The sequence below is a fragment of the Halyomorpha halys genome, unplaced genomic scaffold, assembly GCF_000696795.3.
Source record: "Halyomorpha halys isolate HHAL.00 unplaced genomic scaffold, Hhal_1.1 Scaffold98.1, whole genome shotgun sequence".
Lineage (NCBI taxonomy): Eukaryota > Metazoa > Arthropoda > Insecta > Hemiptera > Pentatomidae > Halyomorpha > Halyomorpha halys.
This window is the reverse complement of record NW_027107309.1, coordinates 300,789-323,756: the sequence shown is the minus strand read 5'-3', so window position 1 is coordinate 323,756 and position 22,968 is coordinate 300,789. Positions and strand designations below refer to the sequence as shown.

Here is a 22,968-nt window from a genome sequence, read left to right as displayed (position 1 = left end):
GATTGAGGTCCTATTTCCAACCTTTTCCCCCTTAATTTGAATTGAACACCACTTCAAATAAAAAAAATAAAATAATAATATTTAAATAATTATCTACAGCCAGGGAGTGCTTTCTCAAAGTTATTATCTTTTTTAGTAATGTAATTAAATTTAAGGACCATTACCAAAAATTATTTTAAACTTATATATATCATTATGATATAAAACTTCTTAAACCAGTAGTTAGTGTTTAAAGATGTTTTCCTAGATCAATTTGACAGTTGATTGTTCGATAACTAAGGTATTTTGATAATATTTGACAATATTAAGAAAATATCATAATTTTATATTATGTTGATTTCTTCTTGTTAAAATTGCAACGTTTCAGCAAATCTGGTCTTTATCAAGCAAAATATATTAATTAAAAACTTTAATTATTATTAACAATTTAAAAATCAATATTAGCTCTAAATTAGCATAATTATTAACTTAATTCTTAATTTTCGATTTCACAGCCTCATATTAATCAATAAAAAGTATCAGGCTATTCTGTTCAGCTCTAATATTATGTAAATATCATATTGACGTATTCTTCTTATGTTATTGCACTAGACAGTGAAATTAAAAATTAATTAATAGAAGGAAAATATCAACCAGAATTTATTCATAAAAGTTCATGTTTAAATTCTCTAGCAATATATATTGGGGAATGATTTTGTGAGTGCATACTGCAATAATGCAGACAAATTAAATTTTAAAATTTTTCGCTTGTATACAATTATAATTAATTATAACTATGAATATTGTTTCTATACTTTAAAACGATGGTATTAATAGTATTTTTAAAAAATATTGTATACCTATCATCAACATTTTCCCAAACATCGTCGTCGCAGTTAAACTCCATCCGGACTCTTCTTACATCTTCCTCCTCAATTTTCATTCTGTCTAAATAAATGTACGTATATATTAAATATTATATATATTTATTAAACAGTTTATGTAAAATTCATATGTTTTTTTCATGGAAATATAAATATTCTTATATTCTCTCCACTGAATACTGTTTACCATAACTATTGAACAATAAATAATCGCTTTATTTATAACTATTTATTTTTCTAAGAACCTCTTAGAAAAAAATAAAAATAACTTTGAACCAGAATAAAGAATGTTTGATGTACACAGATTTTATCACACAAACATAAGTATAGGAATATAAATATCTCATATTAAAATTCTGAGACAAGGAAAATACTTGTTGGAAAGCCCCGGAATCGTTTAAGCTTGGTTATGGCGATGTTAGATTTCAGAAATCTCAAACTTCAAAATTCAAGTAAAATTTCACTTAGTCACACAAAAAGCTCAAAACAAATTTTTTTTTTGTCCTTTGTCCTTATTAGGATATTGAATATAAATTTTGTTCCTGCCAAGAATAGTTACCGTTTAACGAAAGATAACGAAACAGAAATGCAATAGGGGATGGGCGTGCGGTCATTCATAAAATTCTTTAATATTTTGTTGTTAATTATTATTGCTAACAATAAGAACTGGTATTTTTTAAATAAATAAAATTGAAGGTACTTTAGAGGTAGATTTTTGAGAACTCTGTAGTTAAACCCTCACTATTTCAATGAGGATAAAATATATCTCGTATTAATTACAATTAATTCTTAATTAACTATCACTTAATTCATAATTAATTATTAATTGATTTACTGAGTTTCATCAAAATGGTTGGAACCGTTTTGGAGAAAATTAAAAAAAAATCTATTCTTGAAAGTGGGTAATATGTCTTACTAATTAAATCAGTACTTATTGTTAGCAGTAATAATAAGCGACAAAATATAAAATATTAAAGAATTTTATGAATGACCGCACGCCCATTCCCTATTGCATTTCTGCTTCGTTGTCTTTCGTTCATACATACAAAATCGTTCATACATTTAAAATATTGTTATATTGGAACAATTGAAAGTTTAAGCAATGCGTGAATAACGTGCAATGTGAAATTTTAGGGGAAATTAAAGTGAGAATTTTGCTTGGTTGAATATTTTTAAATACACCTTTCAACATTGTACCCTGCATATTTTATCTGTAAATAAAAATTGAGATAGTTTTAATAAATAGAAAAATCGAATTCCAGTCTTCGTAATAGGAATATGAACTAATTTAATATAATGAGCTCTTCAGTTATTGACAATTTTTTTTAATATAACATAAGGCAATCCACAGCGAAAGTGTTTTCCTATGCATACCGAATGACCACTCGGGAATATTCCTAGTATCATTGTATCCATAATAAAATATATAAGCTGTTTTTATAGCAATAATCAGTATTAAGAAATATATGTTAATAAAATAAAATTGAGAGATAAAAGGAACAGAAAAAAATATATATATTTTTATTCGATAACGGTAAGTGACATTAATTGATGTGACAAATATGTAAATAATTCAAATTAGTTATATATATTCCTACATATCTTTTTTTTTAAGTTAATCTAATATTTCCGGAATATGAGGGCATTCGCTTAATGAAGTTGCCAAATGGTATAGTAATCCACTGTCTATTAAATTACATAATTTTAGGTTTTTAAACAAAACGTTTAGTAATTCATTTGTGTCTGCATAAATGTAGATATTATTTAGTGAGCTTAGTTTGATTCAAAAAAGATTAAGGAAGCTTTTCATGCCCTAATATTTTAAATTAAACAATACGGTTAATTATTGCAGGATTTGGGTATTTTACACACATTTTGGGTTTTTAATGCACGTTTTTTGGTTTTTCACTCCACAAAAATCCGGTCTCTAATGATGAAGATAAATAAAATTCATAACTGCTGTAATTTAAAATATTGAAATGTAAAAAAAAGAAATTCCACCGAAAACCACGTTGTTAAAAACTTAAAAACCATAAAATTGATAAAGACTGCATCTCCCTGACATACCGAAACATTTTGAACCTAATAAAACCCTCATAATACTCCTTTTCTCTTCTGCATTTCAGAAGCATACTTTCCAGTCATATCTTTTATCCTTGTTTTTATAAATTCTAACCCCATACTTAATTTAATTATTTTTATATTTACTATTCTTCCTTATTTTTTAAATTATATTCATGCGTTACCAGCTTAAGTATACTTATATTAATTACTTTATTATTAATTTTTCTATTATATAATTTATATATCTCTGTATCCCCACTCATTTGGTATATTGTCTTTCTTAATTATTTATATTTATTGTATCCCATTATTTTAACTTTATTTCTTCTTTTTTTTTCTATCCAAATTTTAGTTATTTATTTGTATTTATTTATATATTTTTTAATATTTCTTCTCCCCCCTCTATTATGTATATTATCATTTATTGTTTTCCTAATTTTAATATTTTTTACACTGTTTACTTTAAAATTATTTTCAAATGTGAGGTACTTAACTTCCATCCCCACTCCTCCCAATACAAACGGTTCAATCTGACTTAATTATTTATATAGAATATAAATAACTTCCGTCAAAACAGGTATGAATTCTGTCTCGTTCATTTGAATTGATTTTATTCTTATCCCTTTTTATCTCTTAATTTGTACTTTCTTTAATATTTGTTCTCTTTATCTGTTGCTGTTACCGTTTTCATTTATTGTTTATAACCTTTAATTTTTCTTATTTTATTTTTACGTTTCATTGTATACCCTTGTTATTTTCCACTTATTTTTTTAGTGTTTGTATCTTTTTTAGCCCTGATGAAGCCCTGCAACGTGGGGCGAAACGTTGGCTCAAATAAAAATAGTACATAATTTACTATTTGAGTTTAATTTGACCGCACCCGGACCATATTCCACTTATTGTTACACACGGTCAATCAGCAATATTCCATGATTTTTGCAAATGATTGTAACAATATATTAAATCAACTCTCCTAATTTTGGTACTGTTTTTCGATATTGTGTATCACAGTGTAAAAAAAAAGAAAGGGGGTCGAGGGAACTTTTATCAAGAAATACAAAAAATATAAATGAATAAAATCAATTTTTCAATTGGTATGATAAAAAATAGTACCACTGTTGACGTACACTCGGAAAGAAATATGCATGTTACAGGGAATATAAGTCACGTTTTTTATTTAACCTGTTACATATTATAACGATATTGTAAAAAACTGATTTTTTTTTTCTTCAACCTAGAGTGAAATTAGTGTGTTTTTTTTTTAATCTATAAAGGAAAAAAATAAAAAGACTTAGCCATCTATTCATAATAACCGTTAATTGATGAAAAAGTTGGATCTTACCCTATCACATCCGGACATGTTTTAAATCATTCAAGAACATCCCTAAATTATAGCCATAAATATGAATCAAAAATGAAGCATATAAGATGTACTGATAGATGCTCCTCTAATATAGAGTTAATTGGGGTGCAATTATTTGGCTGTTTGCATCAGAGGCAGAAGGTTACCATAATTACAGTCTTGAAGAGCTCTTGAGGAGGATAAAAGGAACAAAATGTTTCTCAGAGGTGGTACTCATGCAAAACAACACTTCATCAAGTAGGAATGAAATGATGTCTGAATCTTCGATTTTAAAACAAAACAAAAGAAAGAAACTTGTTCTGTTTGTTAGCCACAATGTATTCGACTGAAAGATTATTTTCAAATGTATATATTTAAAGATATCTTGACATATGCGTATAAGTATATAAAATTGCACCTGCCTGAGGTGTATAGGTAGAACAGCCTTTGATTGTGAGCAGCCATATTTAAAATCATGTTATATGCTAAATGCATAAGAGCTCCTAGCGGATTTTCTGAGTAACTTGTTTTATAACCTTTCCGTCCAAAACTTCATGTTATTGTTTAATTCTAAGTTTAGATCAAAGTAATTTATAACAACATGCCTAAAGTGAGTGGAAAGAGGAATTTGTGTGAGAATTTGGCTGTTGATCTTTTAACTTATGAGGAAGAGAATCAAAATGAGCTAATTGACAATTGTTATGACATTATTATTATTGTCATTCGTTACTATATTAGTTAAAATATCTAAAACAATACTAACACAGTCAAAACACAAACTACGAGCTATTAACCTAACATGACAACAAACAAAACGGTGACGAGCTCAGGTGGTCTGTTCCGTGATATCATTCTCCATTTAACATACTTATTAACAGACTCTCATCCATGTTATATGTTATATCATTTCAACATGGTAAAAGAAGGAAATATTTCTCCATTTAACATGTTGAAATAAAGATCATGAATACCCCTACTGTTTACCTTAAAATTATTTTCAAATTTAACGTACTATTACAGTCAATCCCCACTCTTTTCTATACATCCTGTCAAGCAGTTCAGTTTGGTTCTGACTTTTAGTCTGTAAGGTACGTTGATTTTATTCTTATCTCCCTTTTTTCCATCTCTTAGTTTGTACTTTAATATATATTTCTTCTTTTTATCTATTATTATTTTCCTTTTCATTGTCTATAATCTTTTATTATTCTTATTTAGTTTTTGTTTCATTGTACATCTTTTAATATCATATAATATTATACATTTACTTTTAAATAAATTTTAAATATCCTTCTCTCTAGTCTATAAGTCATCGACGTCTCCTGTGTTGAGTGGAAAATAGTTTACTGTTAAAACCATAACAATGTCATAATTATTGTCAGATTGCCATCCACGCAATCAGCTTTTGTTACTTCTGATTCCACCCAAAACTGGAGATTTTACCAGATAGCAAGATGATTGGCACTGGAATATACCTATGTACTACAATAATCAATGTCATAACTTTAGATTCATTAAATAGTCTCGAACTTAAAACATAAGTCCAAATACATACATATAAAAATACAAATCACTGAAATATTGGGTGATGAAGGAACATTAACACACTACGTTTGAATGCCCGGACATGCTGAAATAGGAGATGAAATGACGAAAGGGACTGCCATAGAGTGCGTGCGTCGTTTGAAAGAAACAATATTCAAGGAATAGGAAGAAACGTAGAATATGAGCCACTCTGTCAAACTTAAAAAATACAAAGAAAAGTAAAGGACTTGACTGACCTCATGATGCAACAACCGAAAGGAATAAGTTCTCCAAATTCGCTTTACAATTAAAAATTGAAAACTGACAAATATTCACCTCATTTCAAACAAATTATTTCAAATATACCAACATTGTTAAAAAAAATAACAATAGCCCAATTTTTTTAAGAACATTACATCGCCCATTCCCCCGCATAAAATAGAACCAGAAAGGAATACAAAGCAATATATTGCCTAATTACAGTATTTCTTAAAGAGTGGTACGCGTACCTCCTTGGGTTCGAGAAATGAAGGATTGGGGATTGCACCGGGCTTCACTCAACTAACTGCATTTGGTACAACAATGAATTTACTTTTTAAAATTTGAAATATAGTAGATAAAAAACGTAGGTAGACGTTAATAATGTTTATACACAGCTCTGGTGTCTTAATGTAACATAAAAACGTCCAACACCAATTCATTAAGTTTTTACAGAGCGCCCTATTGGATATTTTTTATTATTCATTATTTTTAATAATGGACCTTTGTAATCAACCAAGAAAAAAATTAATACTCCTCCAAGTTTAAAGTTTTTTGTTTCAAGATAGGTAGAACCCAAATAAGAAAAAGAAAATCTGTCCGCCGTCCACGGATTTTCTCCGAAACTATAGGATTAATTTTTTGAGATTAGGCACCGAAGTCATGAGGCACTAGGTGACCCCTGGACCCATTATGGTCGTATAGCATTTCTTTTCAAAATGGCAGCCGACTAGATGTTTCCTACGGTCTTTTCTGAACCATTTATGAAGATTGAAGAAAAATCTATCTTTTGGATTCAGTTTTTCGAAATATAAAAAAAAAAAGATAAAAGGGGGAAACTGTTTTTCTAGCTGTAGCTGGTTTTGGATAAATAATGTAGTCAAACTCTACAAAAAAAAATAAAATAAATAAAATCATCAAAATCATACTTAGGCAGTTTTCTATGATAAAAAATTCAATTTTTTGCATGGTTTTTCAATAACTGCAAATACTACACATTTTGAAAATGGAAAAAGGAAGTTTATTTTATTCACGAAAAGCTAAATTTTTCTCGCATTCCATTTCATTTTAATGCTTACTCTCTTACAAAATACCCACCGCAAGAAAAAATTAACGAAAAAATAATTATATAATATTCATTGCAGAGATAATAATACCTCAGGTTAATCATATTTCACCAAATAATATGATGAGCATTTATCTAATTTTTTTATTATTTGGTTAGAACATTTAACACCTCGTTTGATTCATGAATATTCAACTTTTTTTGAAAAAAAAATAAAAATATATTTGTGTTGGTATCATGTATCTTGGAAAATATCCCATGTAAAGAGTACTATTATTCTTTGAAAAATCGTTATATGCACTAAAGATTAGTTTATAATAATTATTTTCTTTAGAATAGTAAATATTATATGTTTTTATATTTTACAAAATAAATTCACAAAATGATGATTTCTCGTTAATTGGAGAATAAGTATGGGTTTTGAAGTACTGTATTTCAGAAATTCTTGTACATAATGAACTCCAATACGGTTCAAATTGAAGCTCTAAAATGCAAGTTTAATTAGTTTAAAGTGTTTAGGAGACTTATTTGGAATCAACCTAAAAATATACGAGGACTATTTTAGATAATGTGCTACTTTAGGGTGTGAAAAATAAGTCCCCTAAACACTGTAAACTAATTAAACTTGCATTTAAGAGCTTCAATTTGAACCGTATTGGAGTTCATTATGTACAAGAATTTCTGAAATACAGTATTTCAAAATCCACACTTATTCTCCAATTAACGAGAAATCATCATTTATTTTGTAAAATATAAAAACATATAATATATAATATTCTAAAGAAAATAGTTATTTAATAAATAATTCAAAACAATATCCAAATTATAGTCTCAAAACTTTTATTTCTTTTACACGTCCAACGTTTCGGCCAATTCGGCCATCTTCAGGGACAATCTATTCAATTCACTATGAAACATATAATTTAACCATTCCAAAAACTTCATACAGGCTATTCTGCCCAGGTCAAAACATTTATATCTAATAAGTCAAATATCCATTAAAAACCACAGTCAAAATTATTTCTCTTTAAACACTATTAATACACTTTTATTACAACCTTGCTTGTAACCTTCCTTTCTTGGTTAGAATCTTATTAAAGCTAAATTAAGAGCTATTCTCACCAGACAAATACCTTTATATACATTTGTAACTTTGAAAAACTAAACGTAATGGTACGGAGCCATTTTTAAATAAATATAATAATGCGCCATCCTTCCACGAAAAACCTTGGAAAGACGGAGGCAGCTGCAGAACTCGCCTACGAAATGACAATTATTATATCCTATTATTATCTAATTAAGACTGAGAGTCCCGTTAGCAAATTAGTCAGTTGGCATCTCGCTTCAGGGGATATTACTTCCTCGAAACCAGCTTCGATATTTAGTGAAAATATTTAGCAGTGGAAAAATGTTTAGTGGGTCCATGGATCAGTCTAATGAAGTTTAGTCCAAAAGCTGAGATAGTCATGGCTGCGGGAGGATCCGAAGGTTGACTAATAGTTTGAGTAAGTGAAGTTTTTATTTTTGACTATTACTCCGTAGTACAAATTATTAACTACAACTTTCATATTTTACCACAATAATAAGAAAACCTTAAACACATATAGAATTAAATAAATTAACATGGTTTATTTATAATAGAAGATGGTCAAGGGGCAAGTGAACATTACTACCCACCACAACAGCTCTGACCTGCATTGAGGGTCGAAACATCAGTGAATAATAAATAGTAAGAAAATATTTTTGTTTTTTATGACTAAAGTGCTTACCATTACATACGATCAGTCATATATATATATAAATATATAACAATACTATAAAGGCTTCTCTTTGATATGTTAAGTAGCGAAAGTTTATAACAACACCTTGGCTGTAGAATACGACGAATGGGATGAGGGAGAACATTTTTTTTTTCGGTTGGCTATGTAGACAACCAGCCTTCTCCACGCCTGCCAGTCTTGGGCTACTGCTTTCCAGTTTGCTGCATGCAGCTCATTCGTATCCTTGTCGATTCTGTCTATCCATCTGGTATTTGGACTCCCTTGTGGTTTCTTGCCAATTATACTGGCATTAAGTGAAAGGTGTCCTGATGGATTGCTTCTAGGCACATATTCTTATCTTAACATCCTTGTCTTTTATCATGATATTTTCAGTGTTTGCAAGCAGTTCACTGTTATTTGTAGATCTCAATGTGTTAAGGCTCCGATCCCAGATAGCTCCTGTCAATGTACTGAGGACGTTCTCTTCAAATCTCTCGATTCTGCTTTCTAAGGTATCTGTTAGACCGAGCCTAGGTTTCACAGCCGTATATCAGAGCTTTGCCATTGCATTGTACGTCCTTAGCTATAGGTTTTTAAGACATTTTTCGGCATTTTAGTGTTCTTGAAGGAGAGAAGAAAGCTCTCGTTATACGCTGGTCTATCTCAGTCCATTGATGATTTAGTGATGTTAACGTGGAACCGAGGTATTTTAAACTGTCTACTATTGGAAAAGACTCGCCATCCAAGCAGATCATGTTATTAGGGTGAATATTTTGGCGAATATACAACGAAAGTAAGAAAGGAAAAAAAATTATGAGGGAAGTAATATTATGTTGATTTAGTTTTTAGTAACGTTGTTTTCTTTGTACGACGGATTATGTATTTTCTCCACTAGGATTTAGAAAAATTATTCATATTTATTACTCAACATGTTGCGTGTCTCATTAACGCACCTAAAACCAAGCACATCAAAATCGGAAAAATTATAAGTAGTTAATTTTGCTTGTTTTTAGATTGATGACTATCCAGTGGTAGCTGGTTTGTGTGAGGAAGGATTAACATTAAAGACCAGTGTCAGTATGTTCGGAAGTGAGTAAGAAAGGGGAAGAATGCTAGACTTTAGGAAGGTAGAACCTTTGGGGACAGCACATCACACATCAGCAGTCTAAAAAATATCAATGTAGTAGATTGAAAGATGATGTAACCAGTGTGTACAGTAGTGTCAATAGTGTTGGGGTGATGTAATGTCTTTGGTTATTCTTCTGACGTGATATGTGCTCAGATGATGCCTGAATTAGTGAAACGTTCTCTAATTATAGTTCAGTAAACAAAGGGTTTTCCGAAGAGAAACAAATATAAGAATTTTCCTCAACGCTTTTATTATATGCTTTGAGGTGCTGATTCCTAATTTTAGATTTGGACCACATCACCATCCGCCGGCTTCAGACAAAAATAGAAAAAAAAAAATTACAATTTTAGAACTTTTTTTTATTTGTTCCTTTATTAGTAGGAAGCAAACAATTTTTCCAAAAATTTTCAATCTATAAAGAATTAAAGTAGAAAATTTATAATCTGCGACGCCACTAGTTTTAGATTTTTTTTTCTTGACAATTCTATTTGTTTTTCAGAATGTTAATCTAAAATTCAGGTGTGGGATCTAGAAAATCTGCCGGCTTTAAAGCAAAACTTTTTAAAAAGGCTAAACATTTAGAACTTTTTCGGTTTTTCCTAAAAAGTTGAGTGTCTTTGAAGATTGAAATTCTATAAAAAATTCAAGTAGACATAATTTTGTATAAAATGTTAATACATGACCACAACCGAACATTTAATACGATTTTTTTCCTTTTTTTCATTTTTTCATAAAGAACCAAAAAAGGACCTTTGTTAAGTGAGTTCAAACGGCGTTTGAGGCTAGCCGCAAATAAAATATAATATACACAATATTTTATTTGCGGCTAGCCTCAAACGCCGTTTGAACTCACTTAACAAAGGTCCTTTTTTGGTTCTTTATGAAAAAATGAAAAAAGGAAAAAAATCGTATTAAATGTTCGGTTGTGGTCATGTATTAACATTATATACCTGAAACTAATAACCTTACGAATTTCAGGTATACCAAGATCCAACCGGATAATTTTTAGTGGGATGATGCTGAAGAGGTTTCGAAACTCAGAACCTTCGCGGGTGCATACATATACCAACTGCCAGCTGACAACTTTTACAAATGCGCATACCAGTTTTCTCATCTTCAGTTTATTGGGTCATCATAGTGATAACTTCCCTAACTAGTCTTCCCAACGGTCTATGTTCTGTCATTGAAAGATACAAAATTAATTCTAATTGTAATACGATTACTAAATAGTAATTTGTGACGTTTAAAATGTAATATCAGCGTAGTTTGGTCAACAGGATGGGTACACACTGAACCCATGTTTTGTAACCTAATGGACTGTAATGATGGCGATAACGCTTCAAGTAGAAAAAAAAAACAATGAGAAAGACATCAGGGGGCCGGAACCTAGTCCATCCAGAAATCTTACATACAAAAAAATGTGTTAGCTTCTCCCACTTCAGGTCTGATATTCATGAAAATTATGTAACTCAGTCAGTAAAAGTTCATTATTTGGGTATATTAAAAAAAAAATTAAGGCATATTGGTTTCTAATAGCAAAATATAGTGATTTGTATTTGGTCATATTACTGAAAAATAGTTTAAAAATTAATGAATAATAAAATCTATATTAAAAGAAATAAATATCTTATTTTTACAAGTAGTGCTGTCCAAATATATATCAAATTGCTTACATACTATACTTATTAACCAATTAAAATACATAATCTTATAATAACATTTTTGTTTTATTTATTTGGGTTTTTTTTTTCATTATACCTAAATATTACAGTATGTTGTAACAAATCTATTAAAACTAGCAATTACATCATACTGTATTTTTTATTTTATTTTTCTGTCTGTTTTAATATCTCACCCCATATTTCTCTTTTCCAATTTATTTCAGAAACTGAAAACATAAAAGTTTTATTTAAATTTAAAAACTAATAAAATTTCATAATATTTTTGTACGCAAAAAATAATAATAAAAAGATAGTAATAAGTGAAAAATAAATGAATTACAATAAATATTAAGATATAAATACGACATAATAGTTAATTGTGATTCAGGTTGATGTATATGACCTGAGACTAATGAGCTTAAATAAATAAAAAATCTATTAATTCTTATTTGAAATTTTTAGATAGTCCAATTGGAAACACTTTTTTTGCTTAAGACAAATCGTTTATTGAAGAAGGCTTTATGCTCTATGACCTATAGAAAGGAACATGAACTATAAACGCCAATCAATCTAGTAACCTCAAGGTAATTTAGAAGAATACATTCTCGTGACGGTATCTCGTTTTCAGTTGCTATAAATAAAGCGCAGGGACAAACTTTTAAGTATATTGGAGTAGACTTGGGAGAAAACTTTTTTTCCCACAGACAACTATATACTGTCTTATCTTGGAACAGGTTGCGGAAAAACCCAGTATACAATTACACCACAAGGAGAAAGAATTAAAAATATCGTTTACACTGAAGTTTCCTTTATAGAGTTTAAAAAAAAAAAAACTTTGTCAATATGAAGTCATCAAACTGAAGACGGTTTTATTAAACCTATTTTTTCTTTGTGATGGGACTTTTTGACATATATTTCAAATGTTGTTTAATCAGTTTGGTGATGTAGTTATTATGTTCATAAAACAGACAATTTTTAATTGAGCAAAAAACCTTTTTGTAATATTATTTTATTAAGACCAATTTTGAACTTTTAATTTAACAGTAAACAGTTTGTTAAAAAAGTGTGTAGATTTATTTGCTTTCAATAATGTTAATTCAAATGAAATAAGAAAAAAATAGACAATTGCTGTGTCTCGGTAAGGCAGACCAGGGATTGACTGCGTGAGTGTTGCTGAGTTGGTTGTAAAACGACAGTATAATCATTTAAAAATTATATATTTTAATAGTTTATGTAGAAATATTGTAACTGGAAGGATTTACGCAGATTTTTGGAGAAAGTAACTATTCGGAAAAAAGAACTATTTCGATTCAAATTAATTTTAGAATGATATTTCAGAACTAACATTCGTACAGCGAGGTCTTAAGTTTTGATGACATTTAAGTTCTGTCGTAAATTTTACTTGAAATTTATATTCTATAAATGGTGAGTCTATAAATAAAGACAAGATTTCTGTTCAATTGCATTTTTTGTTCCTAAGCTTAAAAATTCACCAAACCTCGACAGATATTCAAATGATGGAAAAGAGTCAAATAACATTTTATCTGGCACAAAATTGCACGTTTTAAATCAATTCTACACAATAATGCACATATATATCATACTTTATTATATATAATTATAATTCAAGTATGATATTCCCATATATATGCATTTTATATATGAGAAATAAAAATTCAATTGATATGATCAATATGAATATACCTACCGAAACTTTGCTTGGAAGAATATTTCTATATTTCTAAATACTTCTTTCTACATAGTAGCCTTTGCATATTTTTCTAAAAATTAAAAATATTGAAGTAGCTTGAAAAATAGAAATCCGGCCTTCATAATTGGAATTTGAAAACATTTAATACAATTTACTTTCTCATAGCTCTGCAATTATGTACACAATTTTGTTTTTAATCAGAGTAGTTTAGTTTTTTATGAATCTTTTTATAAATGTAGAAAGTATTTAGCGAGTTTACTTTGATTTAAATAAGATTGGTTAAGCATTCTATGTATTAAAATAAAAGAAATTAAACATTAAAGTTTAATAATTGGTGTTTTATGCACATTTTGGGTTTTTTACTGCTTGTTTTTCGTTTTTAACTGCTCGAAAATCCGGTCTCTACTAGTGTGAATAAGAATAAAGATACAGTAGGTAGAAAAGGTAATCAATAATGAAGAGACAGTAACATTATCACTACAGTTCCCTGCAAATAGAAAAACAAAATTTCCAGTAGGTTGTAAAAATAAAACTAAACAAAAAACCACTAAATATTTGAATGATTTTAAACGCTCTAAAAAAACAGTTTAACAAGGTGATAGCTTCTTTACAATTTTATAATGATAACTACTCAGTCAAATTTATTCCATAATATTTAATAATGTTTTAAAAGTAACGCTTTCCCTCAGACCTGGTAGGATCGTGCGCGATAAAAAAGCCTCTTGCACCGTTAGATCGGTTCACCGACCACCTGTCTCAAAGACTTGCAAGACCTTCCATCTTCTTGGCCAAACTAGAGTGAGGTCATCCCCAATCAGTGTATCCTCGTGGTTAAGCGAAATTTTTCGGAATTTTAATAACAATAACGTGAGAAAAACTTGTTGATTTGTATATAAATAAGTCTTTAATTAAATATGTAGCGTCTGTTGCCTTATAAATACAATAAATGTCATAACTAGGAGGTGATCATATACATACATACATAAAAAATTATCAGTCGGCGCACCTCCAAATAAATAAGTATATAATAAAGCGTATTAAGGATTATAACTAAAGGATAAAAAGAAGATTGAATATAGCTACCCTTGGTTGGTTAAACAAATAACTAAAATAAATTAATTGGTTTGACAATAAATTATATTATACAAGTTTTATAGGATAATTATTAATACTAATTTCTCTGTGGAGAAATTAAAATTTCTAATTTAAGGAAAAGATGGTGGGGTGCGGTCAATGAAGTGAAGAACAATAATCAGCCAAACTTCTTTGAGTTCTGACGTTTCGGTCTTAATTTCCGGCCTTCATCAGAGTTGACTGCACGTAAATTGAATCCTACTTAGAAAATAAATTATAAACAAATAATTTAACAATATTTGAACAAATTTATTAGAATACATTTTTTAATGTTCAAATGGCCTGCATTTATTTATTGTAATGAAAAATATTTTTAGAACCATTGGCACGATATGGGCATTGTCATATAGCTGAATTAATAGGAAATTAATACTGTACCACAAAACTTTACGTTCTTTATATAAATCGATTTTTTTTTTTTTATAAATAACCTGCTCCTATTAATTAGTTGAAAATAATTAAAGACTCGAAGTCAAATCTTCACACGCAGTAACGTTTCACTTATTTTTGTTCTTCACTTGACAGACTACACCTGTCAAAATGCTGGATTTCTCTTTATATTAAAATCTACGGGCAACAACCAACTCAATATTATAAAACTTCTTATATTTCTATTCCTTTCCTCACATTTGCTGCCATTTTGAATTTTGTTATTATTTACATAAGGTCCTATCTAATTTTATACAACGTATAAGTAATTTGAAAACAAATAAAAAAATATTTTCAGACGATTCGAAAAAAAATCTATAAAATCATAAACTAGATGGTAGAACATACAACTAGCTTATAGGTATTTGAATGTTTAATAGATTTTTCATAACCCATACGTTTTTATCAAACAATAAAAAATCAAGATTTAACAATTTTTTTTAGAGTTAATAGACATTTATATGTCGTTCGTAGGAGCAGTAATATTTGCCAAAATAATGATTTTTCGAAATTTGTAAAAAAAAAATGCTGCTTTTTGAATAAAAAATTTATCTCGGGAACTATTGAAATTAAACAGCTCCATTAAGGCTCTCATATTATAAAATTTATTCTAATTTTAATGATGTCCTGTTGAGCTGTTGAGTGTTGTGATTTTAATTTTTTGTAGGAGCTTGGAATCGAAAAATTAATTTTTTGTAACATTTTGAAACAATTACTATTTTTTATTCCTCCCAATTATGGTTAGTAGAGTAATTAATTTTGGTTATTAACTAAACATAGTTTTCATTAAAGTAATCGGAAATCGGTGTGGACTATACCTGATTACAGTTTGATATAAGACTACTCTTCAAAATTTTCTTTTCAGGCTACGTTGTGACTGAATTTACTAACTTCAATGTTTGTGGTATGGCGGTTGTTTCTTTGTTATCTTCCTGTGAAGATTGTGAGAAACTGTTTGCATACAATAAGAAGAAGGGGGACACATGACTCAATCTGCAACGGGTTTGGTCCCCTCGCCGCAACCTTCGCTCATGTTTTTATTAACAGATAATACTTTTTTATTATTATTTTTTTTCGGTTGGCATCGTGTTTCAGCCATTTAACATCCTTCTATGGAAGATTATCTTCGACATCTTAAGGACCTAAATTAATCAGTCATTAGCACGTCTCAACTGTAGCAGTTTTTTTTTATTGTACCGTAAAAAAAATTTATAATTTTTTTATAAATTGAGCTTATTGCTATGAAAAAATTAAATAAATGAATATAATGTGGTAATTACCAAGAGGGATTAGAAAGACATTTATTTAGCCCTAAGAGAAAATATAGATGGTAAACTTTATGTTCATCATCGTTGCTGTGAGTACTTATTACGAATCTATAAAAATTACAAATAAGATGTCCAATTTAAGTAATAAAAAAGTAATATATGACCAAAAACAAAAGAAATTAAGGTAATATCTTATTTAACTTTTTACTCAAAAAAATAAAATTTCTATTTACAACCTCTTAGGGGTCTATGAATTTATTTCTTTACCCTCCTCTTCTCTTGAACAACATGTTTTTTTAAAAATATATTTGTTATTCATTACTTTACCAAAACATCATTAGCTCCTTATTAATCCTTTAGGCGACCTAAAGGGACGGAGTTTGACGAAAAATATTTTGTTGAAAACTTTTTTCTATTACATATAAATATAGCAGGTGTTCCTATTTGGATGACTTTAAATGAAAAATAAATTGATTTTAAAAATTTGTAATTTAAACTATACGTAATTAGATTGTCATTTTCGCTTAGTGAAGGGAATTCTAGAATTCATCATGTATACAGAAGCGCCCTCCCACAGCTCTCACTCAAAAAATCAATTGCACCGCTTATAGTAGAGGAATGTTACAAATGACTACATAAAAACACATTGCTGCAAGTATAAAATATACCTAGAGCTTTTAACTCTGTACTTTTCTTAAATTCCTTGCTGAGGGTGCCTATTGTCTTTTGGCGGCCTTCTCGGCGTCTTCTCCAGAATCTGAAGATATAATGGACTAGACTCTCCACTGTCTTCCAAGTATATATTAACTACTTGAACCCCAATAAGATCTCCTTATTCGACTGCCAAGAAAACTCCCCTTTAAATTCTTCTCTATGATTCATCATCGATGCCATGCTCAACATTTACCAGAACACTAGATGCAGATGTTGTATATGCCTATGTTCAAGTCAAGGCATGAAGAATTGTGACAATAGTCTGGGAGGATCCATTTTGCCTGAAGCCGAGAGTGAGATTGGCCATCCATATTGTATAGAGATCAACAATAATCTACTTATAAATGACAACAAAGATTTAAATAAAAAACAAATCTGTTCCCCAACATTCAACGAAGATAAAGCAAACCAAGAGATAGTGTAGTAAGCATTGTACACTAACCACCCGATTTATCCTATAACCAAAGTAAGTAAAGTTACTACCGTGGTTTGGAATTAATAGACCAAGCAAGTGCCTGCGATGCTAGGGTTTTCCTACAGATATATCCCACTAATTATTTGTCAGTCAAATTTAGTTTCATTTATAATTAGGATTGGAATAGGATCAGATGTTCATGCAGGAAATGAAAACAATGTTTGTACTCAGAATAGAAATATTTTAGAACATGTAACTGGCAAAACACCTTGATTTAATCTGATTTTGAAGAAATTTTCAGTTTTTGTGGGATTAGGTACCAAGATGGTTCCATTTCAATTAATCATTGATCCATTAAAACCTATCAAGGCAAATACACAGGACAGCTGAATTCCAAAAACAGCTTGCCTGATTTGGATGAAAGTTGTGGATTAGTGTTAGCATGATTAAGAATATATTTTATCAACTCCCTAATGTTCTGAATTTGTTTTTGACAAATGTTCTAATTTTGCTAACCTAAGCGAAAAAGTAAATTACTAAATGTATACGCCTTATAGATCTGATTCTCAAACAACAAATAAAAACAGACAGATATAGTGAGGAAGCTTGGCAGCCGTTTTGGATTAAGTATTAATTATAACAATATTAGAGCTCTAAACTTATTTCAGTGTAAAAATAATTATAAAATAAGCTGATATCGATACCTATACTAATGATAATAATATGAAATATATTTTCCTTTAGGAATTAATACAAAAAGTTATAGAACCCAAAACCACAACCTGCCAAATAGTACATTGTCCGTTGCTAATAAAACTATTTTCGAAGACAAATATAGAACACCGAACGCCGCCATGGAGATGGGACGAAAAAAGTCGGCAAAGAGCTAAAAATAAGTGGGGTTGTAAATATTTTCAGAAGTAAACAGGCAGGAATAGACCAGTTGATAAGTTTCGTCAAATCATTCGGGACCCTTCTGGTAGTTTTCTGTTCTTGCCGATTTTGTTAAACTCTTGATATTGTGATATATCAATGACTTCAGTGCCTTTAGTTTAAAATTAGGTTGTCCTAGTAAGTTTCTTTTTAATTTCGCATTAGTAATTAAATCCTGAAGAATAAAAAGTTCATAATCTGGACTAATACAAGTAAGTTTTCAATATTCAGTTTATTTAATTTTATTAACATAAGGTTCGGATTAATTTTGAATAGTTTTATTGTTTTGACAAAGTTTTATTATTGACAAGAAATACTTCTTCATAACAAATGTATCAATTGACTATAATTCCTAACTAATTATAATGCAAGCTAGTAATTACCTGAATATTTAAAATATTTTGTTGCATAAAATGACAATTATTGAATAACAAATTAACTCTATACAAACGCAATTAAAAGTAATGATTAGTGGATTTATAATGTTTTTTCTTAATTTCCAAGTTGTCGAATTAATTAAGGAATATGACACAGTAGCGAAGAATGTAAGGTTATGAAATAGGGGACTGACTATTTCATAATAGTCTTGACTAACCATAAAAGGATATTTATATATTATTATATTGTATATATATTTTTAAATGTATACATCTAAATACAATTGAGCCATTTTATCCCTTTGATTGGAAGGTTGTACTAATCTTATGATAGAAATAATAATTCGAATTTATTTATTTATGAATATTAAGAACACATTTATCGGTTTTGAACCCATTATTTTCTTTTATTTAATATTATTTAATAAATAAGCTGAAAATTTAGCCAAAATATTATAATTGCCAATTAACTAAATAATTTTCATAAAATATCATATTCAATTAATTATCAACATAAATTAGTGAGATTTTACTCTAAAGATTACACCTGTATAAATCCATCATAATTTACAGAATACTGAGAAATAATACAATAATATAGACAGTTTGTTAAGAAGTAAAATTAAAAATATAAATATATTTTATACTCTCATTGAGAAGGATATATTAATTTAAGATTGTATAATTATTAGTCGGATTTATTTAACACCTTACATCAAAGATTACCTAACTTTTTGGATTATCAAAAAATGTGTTTTTATTGATATATTTATATGTTGTTTAAACTAAACAAAAATGTTTTAATAAAATTATTGTACAAAACGCTAATCATAAGGTCTTTTGACCCCAATTAACAGTATATATTGATCTCCCAGAAGTTTGGTAACCCCTCTTAGCATAGAAAATTCATCATGAAATTTATCATTTATAAAAACGTTTTATATTATAAATTTCATAAAACAATTACATAGATTGAAAACTATTTTTCAATATAAATTGAACTACCCAACTAAAATAATTTTTTTTTACAATATTTCATTTACTTAATACATGTTAGGGATTGTAAATTAACTTTCAATAAGTAAACATATTTATATTATATACAATAAGCAACAATATTTATTGGTCAAATTATTTCCTACCTATCATTTACCTCTCTCGAAATATTCCTCATATACACATATTCCCTAAAATTTATTAATAAATAAGAAACAGTAAAAAAATAAATTTAAAAAAAGAACAATAAAAATCAGTGTAAAAAGAGAAAATTTTGAAAACGGTGACTTCTTAATAATTTTAATTTGAGCTTTATATATTTAAATTTGTTAAAAACTAGTCAGAAATAACTATACAATATCTGAGAAAGTACCACTATTAAAATATAGGAGTAGATGTTATGTATATAATAATAACAATATTAATAATGATAATTTCAAAAATCGTTGTTATTTACAGGTAGAATTGTGGTTAGCTATTAGTACTTCTGAAATTACCACATAAACTGCTGACAATTATAATTATAGGACCATTATAATTCTATCCATTCTATGGAATGTGAATTTTTTTTTTTTTTATCTAAGAACTCTTATCGTTTATTACAATTAGTTTTGTCACAGGATTGGTCACGAAAAGATATTTTCTTCATTAGATTATGGAATTAAATTATAATAAGATCCATGAGGAAATGAAATATTAAGAAATTGAAAAAAATCTTACAGGAAAAACTCTAAAATTTTATTTTCATAAAAAAAAATTAAAGAATGATACTTATTTTAAAATACTTTTTAATGAAACATCATCAAAACTACGTGTAATTAAAATTGAAAAAAAAAAGAAAGAATATTAATCAAGTAAATGATCTTTGTAGATAGCAATTAAAATTGAGAACGTAATTTGGACCAACATTATTTTTTTTTGTGTGTGTGTGTGTGTGTGTGTGTATGTTATTAATGAAGATTATATCATTGTTTTATTATTTTAATGGGAACAGCTGCTGAGGTCATTATTGCCAACACAACCAGATACAATTTTTTTTTACGGTCATTAATTGTTAAATAAAAATATTTTGTAATTTAAAAAAAAAAATAAGTTTCGTTGATTAGAAATTCAAAACCCTGAACGAATTTCGAGTGCAAATTTTTTAACTTACACTGCCTCAACATCTCTTCGTTTTTAAAACTTGTTTTTTTATAGAACATTGTAATTGTTAAATCTAAAAAACTGCCCATTAGATTAAATATAAGTTCGGAATATAAGGTTAAATAGACTCATGGTGACACGAAATGTTACAAATTTTTAGGAAAAGCAAGAAAATTTTATGACATAGATTTCTGCATTGGGAGGGTGTTAGTTTTGTAGACGTCCTTGGAATAGTCTAAGAAAAATAGACTCATAAACGAAATTTTTACATGATTTAGCTTTCGAATCAGAGGGAAAAATCTGGTTACGTAATCTGCATGATAGGTTACTTCCATATTCAATGTTTTGAGTAGTAGCGGAGGTATATTATTGTGCATATCCGCAATGCACAATAATATACAACAACAATGCGTCAGGTAGCCTTCGCCAGGCCTCAGTTTGGTATCTTTAGTTGTTTCTGGCTTTAATAGAAAAAAATATTTATCTTTAGTTCACCTTGGGATCTTTGTGAACAAAAGTAACGAGAGGTATTTCTACAAAGTTGTAGTACTTGATACACCTTTTTTTTACTACAGTTGCTATAGTGCGCAGAGTGTCATAGTACAAGAGCCCAAGAGGAGAAAAAAGGCAGTTATCTCACCCCAATTTTTTATTACTTTAATGAAAACTATGTTTTATTAATAGTCAAAATTGATGGGTCTGCCAAGTATAGGTAGGGGGAATAAAAAATGGCGGCTGTTTCAAAGCAATAAGAAAAAACTAATTTTTCATTCGGAGCTCTATATATTAAAAAGTAGGAACAACACAAGAAAACCTAAGAGTACGTCATTTAAAGAAGAGTAAATTTTCTAAAATATGAGCCCTAATAGAGTTATTTACGTTAAATAGTTTTCGAGATATAGCTTTTCAAAAAGCAATATTTCATATTTTATTTTGAAAAATTTATATCTCAAAAACCATTTGACGTACAGATATCTAGTAGCACTCATATTAAAGCTAGTTTAATGAGCTATATAGCAGTTTATGATTTTTATCTTCGTAGGAGTAATAGTTTAGATGGAATTTGCTAAAATAAATTTATTTATAGTTGTTCGGACAAATTTTCATTTGCCAAATTTATATTCATATGTGAATATCATAAAAATTACTACCCCTAAGAAGATAAGTGTCATAAACTGCTTTATGGTAAGTTAAATTTCCTTTATTTTTAGTGTTGGCAGATATATGTGCGTCTTATGGATCTAGAGATATATTTTTTCAAAAATCCAACATTTTATACGAACAGCTAGAAATTAACATTTTGTGAGATTATTTTGTCAAATATCATAAAAACTGCTACTCCTACAAAGATAACTATAATTAACTATTTTGTAGTAAATTTAACTAGCTTTAATTTGAGTGTTGGCAGACATCTGTACGTTCAATGGTTTTTGAAATGAAGTTTTTCATAAATCAAACTTATTGTCCGAACAACTATAAATCAATTTATTTTAGCAAATACCATGAAAACTACGATTCGTACGAAGGTAAAGGTCATAAATATCTTTATATTCCATTAAACTAGCTTTAATTTGAGTGCTAATAGACATATGTACGTCACATAGTTCCTGAGATATAGATTTCTCAAAATAAATTAACTAACTACTAATCTTTTTATAAAGCTATATCTCGAGAACTATTGGACGTAAATAGCTCTTTTAGAGCAAATTTACTCTTATTTAAATAATGTTCTCTTAGATTTTCTAGTGTTGTTGGTAGATTTTAAGATATAGAGCTCCGAATGAAAAATCAATGGTTTTTTAAGGTTTCGAAACAGCCGCCATTTTTTAATCCCCCTACTTATACTTGGCAGACTCATCAATTTTGACTAGTAATTAAACATATTTTTTATTGAAGTAATCAAAGATTGGGGTGAGATAACTGCCTTTTTTTCTTCCCGGCTCTTGTACTATCAGTTTTGGAACACCGAAACCGTAACAAAAAAATAAAGAATTTTTTTTTCAATATAGCTATAATACGGGCGAATCAGCCCAAACATCATTTTTAAACGAAGTGGCGGTTAGTAATGAAATCCAAAGTTCGTCGTGGGGTGACCTATGGACCTTTGTGCTCCGATCAGTAGTCTTCTATCCGCGAAAAAAAGTGCGTGCGGACAGATTTTTAATTCCATTTTGGGATTCAACA

General features: G+C 28.7%; 1 protein-coding gene across 3 annotated transcripts in view; it reads left to right on the top strand.

The window, feature by feature from the left end:
- LOC106677403 (uncharacterized) overlaps window positions 1-22,968 on the top strand; it is a 70,777-nt gene that overhangs the window by 5,203 nt on the left and 42,606 nt on the right. Inside the window, exon 1 of one of the 3 annotated variants that reach the window (XM_014415327.3) lies at window positions 8,463-8,619. The exons of 1 other annotated variant lie outside the window; for it this stretch is intronic. The gene's annotated coding sequence lies outside the window, so the exon portion shown is untranslated. Of the gene's footprint in view, window positions 1-8,462; window positions 8,620-18,293; window positions 18,481-22,968 lie in introns of those variants that run through there. One more of the 3 variants, XM_014415326.3, reaches the window with a different exon arrangement.